Here is a 9,018-nt window from a genome sequence, read left to right on the forward strand (position 1 = left end):
TCGCACAGGGTCAGCGGTAAAAAAGTATCGGTTTCTAATATATTAAGACGAGCCAAAAATTCATCGATTGTACATTTAAATAGTACATTGATTACAGAATCTTTTGGTACCAAGCAGACAACAGCGTACAAACTTTTTCATTTGCTATACATAAATTAAGGATGTGTCGCATAGGGTCAGCGGTAAAAAAGTATCGATTTCTATTATTTAAAGACGAGCCAAAAATTCATCGATTATACATTTGATTAGTACATTGATTACAGAATCTTTTGGTACCAAGCAGACAACAGCGTACAAACTTTTTCATTTGCTATACATAAATTAAGGATGCATCGACAGGGTCAGCGTCAAAAAAGTATCGATTTCTAATATTTAAAGACGAGCCAAAAATTCATCGATTATTCATTTAAATAGTACAATGATTACAGAATCTTTTGGTACCAAGCAGACAACAGCGTACAAATTATTTAATACGATAAACATAAAAAAGTATGCGTCGCACAGGGTCCGCGTCAAAAAAATTTCAATTTCTAATATTTTAAGACGAGCCAAAAATTCATCGATTGTACATTTAAATAGTACATTGATTACAGAATCTTTTGGTACCAAGCAGACAACAGCGTACAAACTTTTTCATTTGCTATACATAAATTAAGGATGCGTCGCACAGGGTCAGCGGTAAAAAAGTATCGATTTCTAATATATTAAGACGAGCCAAAAATTCATCGATTGTACATTTAAATAGTACATTGATTACAGAATCTTTTGGTACTAAGCAGACAACAGCGTACAAACTTTTTCATTTGCTATACATAAATTAAGGATGCGTCGCATAGGGTCAGCGGTAAAAAAGTATTGATTTCTATTATTTAAAGACGAGCCAAAAATTCATCGATTATACATTTGATTAGTACATTGATTACAGAATCTTTTGGTACCAAGCAGACAACAGCGTACAAACTTTTTCATATGCTATACATAAATTAAGGATGCGTCGCATAGGGTCAGCGGTAAAAAAGTATCGATTTCTAATATTTAAAGACGAGCCAAAAATTCATCGATTATATATTTGATTAGTACATTGGTTACAGAATCTTTTGGTACCATGCAGACACCAGCGTACAAATTTTTTAATATGATAAACATAAAATAAGTATGCGTCGACAGGGTCCGCGTCAAAATAGTATCGATTTCTAATATATTAAGACGAGCCAAAAATTCATCGATTGTACATTTAAATAGTACATTGATTACAGAATCTTTTGGTACCAAGCAGACAACAGCGTACAAACTTTTTCATTTGCCATACATAAATTAAGGATGCGTCGCACAGGGTCAGCGGTAAAAAAGTATCGGTTTCTAATATATTAAGACGAGCCAAAAATTCATCGATTGTACATTTAAATAGTACATTGATTACAGAATCTTTTGGTACCAAGCAGACAACAGCGTACAAACTTTTTCATTTGCTACACATAAATTAAGGATGTGTCGCATAGGGTCAGCGGTAAAAAAGTATCGATTTCTATTATTTAAAGACGAGCCAAAAATTCATCGATTATACATTTGATTAGTACATTGATTACAGAATCTTTTGGTACCAAGCAGACAACAGCGTACAAACTTTTTCATTTGCTATACATAAATTAAGGATGCGTCGACAGGGTCAGCGTCAAAAAAGTATCGATTTCTAATATTTAAAGACGAGCCAAAAATTCATCGATTATTCATTTAAATAGTACAATGATTACAGAATCTTTTGGTACCAAGCAGACAACAGCGTACAAATTATTTAATACGATAAACATAAAAAAGTATGCGTCGCACAGGGTCCGCGTCAAAAAAATTTCAATTTCTAATATTTTAAGACGAGCCAAAAATTCATCGATTGTACATTTAAATAGTACATTGATTACATAATCTTTTGGTACCAAGCAGACAACAGCGTACAAACTTTTTCATTTGCTATACATAAATTAAGGATGCGTCGCACAGGGTCAGCGGTAAAAAAGTATCGATTTCTAATATATTAAGACGAGCCGAAAATTCATCGATTGTACATTTAAATAGTACATTGATTACAGAATCTTTTTGTACTAAGCAGACAACAGCGTACAAACTTTTTCATTTGCTATACATAAATTAAGGATGCGTCGCATAGGGTCAGCGGTAAAAAAGTATCGATTTCTATTATTTAAAGACGAGCCAAAAATTCATCGATTATACATTTTAATAGTACATTGATTACAGAATCTTTTGGTACCATGCAGACACCAGCGTACACATTTTTTAATACGATAAACATAAAATAAGGATGCGTCGCACAGGGTCAGCGTCAAAAAAGTATCAATCTCTAATATTTTAAGACGAGCCAAAAATTCATCGATTGTACATTTAAATAGTACATTGATTACAGAATCTTTTGGTACTAAGCAGACAACAGCGTACAAACTTTTTCATTTGCTATACATAAATTAAGGATGCGTCGACAGGGTCAGCGGTAAAAAAGTAACGATTTCTAATATTTTAAGACGAGCCAAAAATTCATCGATTGTACATTTAAATAGTACATTGATTACAGAATCTTTTGGTACCAAGCAGACAACAGGGTACAAATTATTTAATACGATAAACATAAAAAAGTATGCGTCGCACAGGGTCCGCGTCAAAAAAGTATCGATTTCTATTATTTAAAGACGAGCCAAAAATTCATCGATTATACATTTCATTAGTACATTGATTACAGAATCTTTTGGTACCATGCAGACACCAGCGTACAAATTATTTAATACGATAAACATAAAATAGTATGCGTCGCACAGGGTCCGCGTCAAAAAAGTAACGATTTCTAATATATTAAGACGAGCCAAAAATTCATCGATTGTACATTTAAATAGTACATTTAATAGTACATTGATTACAGAATCTTTTGGTACCAAGCAGACAACAGCGTACAAACTTTTTCATTTGCTATACATAAATTAAGGATGCGTCGACAGGGTCAGCGGTAAAAAAGTATCGATTTCTAATATATTAAGACTAGCCAAAAATTCATCGATTGTACATTTAAATAGTACATTGATTACAGAATCTTTTGGTACTAAGCAGACAACAGCGTACAAACTTTTTCATTTGCTATACATAAATTAAGGATGCGTCGCATAGGGTCAGCGGTAAAAAAGTAACGATTTCTAATATTTTAAGACGAGCCAAAAATTCATCGATTGTACATTTAAATAGTACATTGATTACAGAATCTTTTGGTACCAAGCAGACAACAGCGTACAAACTTTTTCATATGCTATACATAAATTAAGGATGCGTCGCATAGGGTCAGCGGTAAAAAAGTATCGATTTCTAATATTTAAAGACGAGCCAAAAATTCATCGATTATATATTTGATTAGTACATTGGTTACAGAATCTTTTGGTACCATGCAGACAACAGCGTACAAATTATTTAATACGATAAACATAAAAAAGTATGCGTCGCACAGGGTCCGCGTCAAAAAAGTTTCAATTTCTAATATTTTAAGACGAGCCAAAAATTCATCGATTGTACATTTAAATAGTACATTGATTACAGAATCTTTTGGTACCAAGCAGACAACAGCGTACAAACTTTTTCATATGCTATACATAAATTAAGGATGCGTCGCATAGGGTCAGCGGTAAAAAAGTATCGATTTCTAATATTTAAAGACGAGCCAAAAATTCATCGATTATATATTTGATTAGTACATTGGTTACAGAATCTTTTGGTACCATGCAGACACCAGCGTACAAATTTTTTAATATGATAAACATAAAATAAGTATGCGTCGACAGGGTCCGCGTCAAAAAAGTATCGATTTCTAATATATTAAGACGAGCCAAAAATTCATCGATTGTACATTTAAATAGTACATTGATTACAGAATCTTTTGGTACCAAGCAGACAACAGCGTACAAACTTTTTCATTTGCCATACATAAATTAAGGATGCGTCGCACAGGGTCAGCGGTAAAAAAGTATCGGTTTCTAATATATTAAGACGAGCCAAAAATTCATCGATTGTACATTTAAATAGTACATTGATTACAGAATCTTTTGGTACCAAGCAGACAACAGCGTACAAACTTTTTCATTTGCTATACATAAATTAAGGATGTGTCGCATAGGGTCAGCGGTAAAAAAGTATCGATTTCTATTATTTAAAGACGAGCCAAAAATTCATCGATTATACATTTGATTAGTACATTGATTACAGAATCTTTTGGTACCAAGCAGACAACAGCGTACAAACTTTTTCATTTGCTATACATAAATTAAGGATGCGTCGACAGGGTCAGCGTCAAAAAAGTATCGATTTCTAATATTTAAAGACGAGCCAAAAATTCATCGATTATTCATTTAAATAGTACAATGATTACAGAATCTTTTGGTACCAAGCAGACAACAGCGTACAAATTATTTAATACGATAAACATAAAAAAGTATGCGTCGCACAGGGTCCGCGTCAAAAAAATTTCAATTTCTAATATTTTAAGACGAGCCAAAAATTCATCGATTGTACATTTAAATAGTACATTGATTACAGAATCTTTTGGTACCAAGCAGACAACAGCGTACAAACTTTTTCATTTGCTATACATAAATTAAGGATGCGTCGCACAGGGTCAGCGGTAAAAAAGTATCGATTTCTAATATATTAAGACGAGCCAAAAATTCATCGATTGTACATTTAAATAGTACATTGATTACAGAATCTTTTGGTACTAAGCAGACAACAGCGTACAAACTTTTTCATTTGCTATACATAAATTAAGGATGCGTCGCATAGGGTCAGCGGTAAAAAAGTATTGATTTCTATTATTTAAAGACGAGCCAAAAATTCATCGATTATACATTTTAATAGTACATTGTTTACAGAATCTTTTGGTACCAAGCAGACAACAGCGTACAAACTTTTTCATTTGCTATACATAAATTAAGGATGCGTCGCACAGGGTCAGCGGTGAAAAAGTATCGATTTCTAATATATTAAGACAAGCCAAAAATTCATCGATTGTACATCTAAATAGTACATTGATTACAGAATCTTTTGGTACCAAGCAGACAACAGCGTACAAACTTTTTCATTTGCTATACATAAATTAAGGATGTGTCGACAGGGTCAGCGTCAAAAAAGTATCGATTTCTAATATTTAAAGACGAGCCAAAAATTCATCGATTATTCATTTAAATAGTACATTGATTACAGAATCTTTTGGTACCAAGCAGACAACAGCGTACAAACTTTTTCATTTGCTATACATAAATTAAGGATGCGTCGCACAGGGTCAGCGGTAAAAAAGTATCGATTTCTAATATATTAAGACAAGCCAAAAATTCATCGATTCTACATCTAAATAGTACATTGATTACAGAATCTTTTGGCACCAAGCAGACAACAGCGTACAAACTTTTTCATTTGCTATACATAAATTAAGGATGCGTCGACAGGGTCAGCGTCAAAAAAGTATCGATTTCTAATATTTAAAGACGAGCCAAAAATTCATCGATTATTCATTTAAATAGTACATCGATTACAGAATCTTTTGGTACCAAGCAGACAACAGCGTACAAATTATTTAATACGATAAACATAAAAAAGTATGCGTCGCACAGGGTCCGCGTCAAAAAAGTTTCAATTTCTAATATTTTAAGACGAGCCAAAAATTCATCGATTATACATTTCATTAGTACATTGATTACAGAATCTTTTGGTACCATGCAGACACCAGCGTACAAACTTTTTCATTTGCTATACATAAATTAAGGATGCGTCGCATAGGGTCAGCGGTAAAAAAGTATCGATTTCTATTATTTAAAGACGAGCCAAAAATTCATCGATTATACATTTCATTAGTACATTGATTACAGAATCTTTTGGTACTAAGCAGACAACAGCGTACAAACTTTTTCATTTGCTATACATAAATTAAGGATGCGTCGCATAGGGTCAGCGGTAAAAAAGTATCGATTTCTATTATTTAAAGACGAGCCAAAAATTCATCGATTATACATTTCATTAGTACATTGATTACAGAATCTTTTGGTACTAAGCAGACAACAGCGTACAAACTTTTTCATTTGCCATACATAAATTAAGGATGCGTCGCACAGGGTCAGCGGTAAAAAAGTATCGATTTCTAATATATTAAGACGAGCCAAAAATTCATCGATTGTACATTTAAATAGTACATTGATTACAGAATCTTTTGGTACCAAGCAGACAACAGCGTACAAACTTTTTCATTTGCTATACATAAATTAAGGATGTGTCGCATAGGGTCAGCGGTAAAAAAGTATCGATTTCTATTATTTAAAGACGAGCCAAAAATTCATCGATTATACATTTGATTAGTACATTGATTACAGAATCTTTTGGTACCAAGCAGACAACAGCGTACAAACTTTTTCATATGCTATACATAAATTAAGGATGCGTCGCATAGGGTCAGCGGTAAAAAAGTATCGATTTCTAATATTTAAAGACGAGCCAAAAATTCATCGATTATATATTTGATTAGTACATTGGTTACAGAATCTTTTGGTACCATGCAGACACCAGCGTACAAATTTTTTAATATGATAAACATAAAATAAGTATGCGTCGACAGGGTCCGCGTCAAAATAGTATCGATTTCTAATATATTAAGACGAGCCAAAAATTCATCGATTGTACATTTAAATAGTACATTGATTACAGAATCTTTTGGTACCAAGCAGACAACAGCGTACAAACTTTTTCATTTGCCATACATAAATTAAGGATGCGTCGCACAGGGTCAGCGGTAAAAAAGTATCGGTTTCTAATATATTAAGACGAGCCAAAAATTCATCGATTGTACATTTAAATAGTACATTGATTACAGAATCTTTTGGTACCAAGCAGACAACAGCGTACAAACTTTTTCATTTGCTACACATAAATTAAGGATGTGTCGCATAGGGTCAGCGGTAAAAAAGTATCGATTTCTATTATTTAAAGACGAGCCAAAAATTCATCGATTATACATTTGATTAGTACATTGATTACAGAATCTTTTGGTACCAAGCAGACAACAGCGTACAAACTTTTTCATTTGCTATACATAAATTAAGGATGCGTCGACAGGGTCAGCGTCAAAAAAGTATCGATTTCTAATATTTAAAGACGAGCCAAAAATTCATCGATTATTCATTTAAATAGTACAATGATTACAGAATCTTTTGGTACCAAGCAGACAACAGCGTACAAATTATTTAATACGATAAACATAAAAAAGTATGCGTCGCACAGGGTCCGCGTCAAAAAAATTTCAATTTCTAATATTTTAAGACGAGCCAAAAATTCATCGATTGTACATTTAAATAGTACATTGATTACAGAATCTTTTGGTACCAAGCAGACAACAGCGTACAAACTTTTTCATTTGCTATACATAAATTAAGGATGCGTCGCACAGGGTCAGCGGTAAAAAAGTATCGATTTCTAATATATTAAGACGAGCCAAAAATTCATCGATTGTACATTTAAATAGTACATTGATTACAGAATCTTTTTGTACTAAGCAGACAACAGCGTACAAACTTTTTCATTTGCTATACATAAATTAAGGATGCGTCGCATAGGGTCAGCGGTAAAAAAGTATCGATTTCTATTATTTAAAGACGAGCCAAAAATTCATCGATTATACATTTTAATAGTACATTGATTACAGAATCTTTTGGTACCATGCAGACACCAGCGTACACATTTTTTAATACGATAAACATAAAATAAGGATGCGTCGCACAGGGTCAGCGTCAAAAAAGTATCAATCTCTAATATTTTAAGACGAGCCAAAAATTCATCGATTATACATTTTAACAGTACATTGATTACAGAATCTTTTGGTACCAAGTAGACATCAGCGTACAAACTTTTTCATTTGCTATACATAAATTAAGGATGCGTCACATAGGGTCAGCGGGATAAATGTATCAATCTCTAATATTTTATGACGAGCCAAAAATTTATCGATTATACATTTTAACAGTACATTGATTACAGAATCTTTTGGTACCAAGCAGACAACAGCGTACAAACTTTTTCATTTGCTATACATAAATTAAGGATGCGTCGCATAGGGTCAGCGGTAAAAAAGTATCGGTTTCTAATATTTTAAGACGAGCCAAAAATTCATCGATTATACATTTTAATACTACATTGATTACAGAATTATTTGATACCAAGCAGACACCAGCGTACAAATTTTTTAATACGATAAACATAAAATAAGGATGCGTCGCACAGGGTCCGCGTCAAAAAAGTATCAATCTCTAATATTTTAAGACGAGCCAAAAATTCATCGATTATACATTTTAACAGTACATTGATTACAGAATCTTTTTGTACCAAGCAGACAACTGCGTACAAACTTTTTCATTTGCTATACATAAATTAAGGATGCGTCGCATAGGGTCAGCGGGATAAATGTTTCAATCTCTAATATTTTAAGACGAGCCAAAAATTCATCGATTATACATTTTAATACTACATTGATTACAGAATTATTTGATACCAAGCAGACACCAGCGTACAAATTTTTTAATACGATAAACATAAAATAAGGATGCGTCGCACAGGGTCCGCGTCAAAAAAGTATCAATCTCTAATATTTTAAGACGAGCCAAAAATTCATCGATTGTACATTTAAATAGTACATTGATTACAGAATCTTTTTGTACTAAACAGACAACAGCGTACAAACTTTTTCATTTGCTATACATAAATTAAGGATGCGTCGCATAGGGTCAGCGGTAAAAAAGTATCGATTTCTATTATTTAAAGACGAGCCAAAAATTCATCGATTATACATTTTAATAGTACATTGATTACAGAATCTTTTGGTACCATGCAGACACCAGCGTACACATTTTTTAATACGATAAACATAAAATAAGGATGCGTCGCACAGGGTCAGCGTCAAAAAAGTATCAATCTCTAATATTTTAAGACGAGCCAAAAATT

Source organism: Prenolepis imparis, unplaced genomic scaffold (assembly GCF_030444845.1).
Source record: "Prenolepis imparis isolate NDT839.2.m4 unplaced genomic scaffold, iyPreImpa1.0 SCAF_6, whole genome shotgun sequence".
Lineage (NCBI taxonomy): Eukaryota > Metazoa > Arthropoda > Insecta > Hymenoptera > Formicidae > Prenolepis > Prenolepis imparis.